This window comes from Lolium rigidum, chromosome 6 (genome assembly GCF_022539505.1).
Source record: "Lolium rigidum isolate FL_2022 chromosome 6, APGP_CSIRO_Lrig_0.1, whole genome shotgun sequence".
Classification (NCBI taxonomy): Eukaryota; Viridiplantae; Streptophyta; class Magnoliopsida; order Poales; family Poaceae; genus Lolium; species Lolium rigidum.
The window spans coordinates 195,392,333-195,395,754 of NC_061513.1; the positions used below are offsets into that span (position 1 = coordinate 195,392,333).

A 3,422-nucleotide genomic window follows, 5' to 3' on the forward strand; every position below is an offset into this window, starting at 1 on the left:
TTCAAACATGTAAAATGACTTCCTATATATGAATCTTATTCTCCGGACCATTCCGGAACTCCTCGTGATGTCCTGGATCCCATCCGAGACTCCGAACAAAACTTCGAACTCCATTCCATATTCCATATCTACTCAAACGACATCAAACCTTAAGTGTGTCACCCTACGGTTCGCGAACTATGCGGACATGGTTGAGACTTCTCTCCGACCAATAACCAATAGCGGGATCTGGAGATCCATAATGGCTCCCACATATTCAACGATGACTTAGTGATCGAATGAACCATTAACATACGATACCGATTCCCTTTGTCACGCGATATTTTACTTGTCCGAGGTTTGATCATCGGTATCTCTATACCTCGTTCAACCTCGTCTCATGACAAGTACTCTTTACTCGTACCGTGGTATGTAGTCTCTTATGAACCATTCATATGTTTGCAAACTAATTAGACGACATTCCACCGAGAGGGCCCAGAGTATATCTATCCGTCATCGGGATGGACAAATCCCACTTGTTGATCCATATGCCTCAACTCATACTTTCCGGATACCTAATCCCACCTTTATAACCACCCATTTACGCAGTGGCGTTTGATGTAATCAAAGTACCCTTCCGGCATAAGTGATTTACATGATCTCATGGTCGAAAGGACTAGGTAACTATGTATCGAAAGCTTATAGCAAATGAACTTAATGACGTGATCTTATGCTACGCTTAATTGGGTGTGTCCATTACATCATTCACATAATGACATAACCTTGTTATTAATAACATCCAATGTTCATGATCATGAAACTATGATCATCTATTAATCAACAAGCTAGTTATACAAGAGGCTTACTAGGGACTTCTTGTTGTTTACATAACACACATGTATCAATGTTTCGGTTAATACAATTATAGCATGGTATATAAACATTTATCATAAACACAAGGATATATAATAACCAATTTATTATTGCCTCTTGGGCATATCTCCAACATCCGCATCGGTGTATCCATTGAGAAAGAAACTTGAGCCTTTAGTATACCAAAGACCATATCCAAATATCGAAAGATTCTTTTGAGAGCCATCATGTGACTCTCCTTAGGAGAAGCTTGATACCTTGCACACACACCAACACTCAACACAATGTCCGGTCTAGATGCACAAAGGTAAAGCAAGGATCCAATCATGGAGCGATAGACCTTTTGATCCACCTCTTTACAATTGGGATCAAGTGCAAGATGACATTTAGTACCATTGGAGTGGCTACTGTTGGAGATATGCCCGAGAGGCAATAATAAATTGGTTATTGTTATATCTTAGTGTTCATGATAAATGTTTACACCCCATGCTATAATTGTATTAACCGGAAACATTAATACATGTGTGTTGTGTAAACAACCAGAGTCCCTAGTAAGCCTCTCGTAAAACTAGCTTGTTGATTAATAGATGATCATGGTTTCCTGATCATGAACATTGGATGTTATTAATAACAAGATCATATCATTAGAAGCCCGTCTAGCTCAGTTGGTAGAGAGCAAGGCTCTTAACCTTGTGGTCGTGGGTTCGAGCCCCACGGTGGGCGCTTTCATATTCATGGTCAAAAAAAAGTTCATATCATTAGGTGAATGATGTGATGGACACACACCCATAGTAAGCATAGCATGAGATCAAGTCATCAAGTTCAACTTGCTATAAGCTTTCAGATACATAGTAACCTAGTCCTTTGACCATGAGATCATGTAAATCACTTATACCGGAAGGGTACTTTGATTACATCAAACGCCACTGCGTAAATGGGTGGTTATAAAGATGGGATTAAGTATTCAGAAAGTATGAGTTGAGGCATATGGATCAAGAGTGGGATTTGTCCATCCCGATGACGGATAGATATACTCTGGGCCCTCTCGGTGGAATGACATCTAATTAGCTTGCAAGCATGTGACAAGGTCACAAGAGATGACATACCACGGTACGAGTAAAGATTACTTGTCGGTAACGAGGTTGAACTAGGTATGGAGATACGGATGATCGAACCTCGGACAAGTAAGTATCGCGTGACAAAGGGAATCGGTATCGTATGTTAATGGTTCGATCGATCACTAAGTTATCGCTGAATGTGTGGGAGCAATTACGGATCTCCAGATCCCGCTATTGGTTATTGCTCGGAGAGGAGTCTCGACCATGTCTGCATAGTTCACGAACCGTAGGGTGACGCGCTTAAGGTTCGATGTCGCATAAGTAGATTCGGAATATGAGATGGAGTCCGAATGGTTCGGAGAATAAGATTCATATAAGGGAAGTTGATTTCTAGGTTTCAGAAAAGTTCGGGATTTTTCCGGTGGAAGACCGGGAAGGTTCTAGAAGGTTCCGGAGGGTTCCACCATGGGGCCCACGACCTAGGGGGGGAAACATGGGCCGAGGGGGTGCTTCCTTGCCCTAATGGGCCAGGCACACCAAGCCCCAAGGGCCTAGGCCGGCCACCCCTTAGGGTTTACCAAAACCCTAGGGGGATCAACTTGGGGGGCAAGTTTCCCCCCTTTCCCTCCTTTGGCCGCCGGCCATAGGGCTTGGAGGAGGGGCCAAGGCAGCCCTGGCCGCACCCCCCTATATAAAGAGGGGAGGGGGCAGGGGGCGCATCCCTCCTTCACCCCTTGACCTCTGGCCGCCTCTCTCTCCCACCGATAGTCTGCTCCGGCTTAGGCGAAGCCCTGCAGCTTTTTTCCTCCACCACCACCACCACGCCGTCGTGCTGCTGGGATTCCGAGGGGATCTACCATGCCTCCACTGCCCGCTGGAACGGGGAGAGGACGGGCTTCATCGATACCGTACGCACGACCGAGTACGGAAGTGCTGCCGGATTGCAGCACAGGACGATCGAGTACATCAACCACGAGATCTAATCTCGTAGGCTTTGGAATCTTTGAGGGTTAGTCTCACAGACATCTCTTTGCTTCGATCTTGGTAGATTAGATCTTGCTTCTTCCTAGATTGGATCTTGGTTTTTGTTCATGTTCACGGTAGAAATTTTTTGTTTTCCATGCAACGAACCCATTAGTGGTATCAGAGCCGTGTCTATGCATAGATCTGTTGCACGAGTATAACACAATGGTTTTGTGGGCGTTGATGCTCTTGTTGTTTTTGGTTAGTGTACTTTGCATCTTGCGTTGATGCTCTTGTTGTTTTTGGTTAGTGTACTTTGCATCTTGCGGCCCGAGCTAACTTTACATGACCGCGTCTCATGAGACTTGCTCCACGCTTGACATGCAACTTGTATTGCATAAGTGGCTTGGCGGGTGTCTGTCTCTCTCACCATAGTTAAGATTCAATTTACTCTTTCAACTGACAACATTAGTATCAACGTTGTGGTTCATGTTCGTAGGTAGATTGGATCTTACTCGAAAACCCTAAACCACGTAAAATATGCAAACC

At 44.5% G+C, this 3,422-nt stretch overlaps 1 non-coding gene across 1 annotated transcript; it reads left to right on the forward strand.

Moving 5' to 3' along the window:
• Nucleotides 1-1,502: 1,502 nt before the first annotated feature.
• Nucleotides 1,503-1,575, forward strand: TRNAK-CUU. The gene has a single exon. It is a non-coding gene; the product is annotated as a tRNA-Lys (tRNA).
• The last annotated feature ends 1,847 nt before the right edge of the window (nt 1,576-3,422 follow it).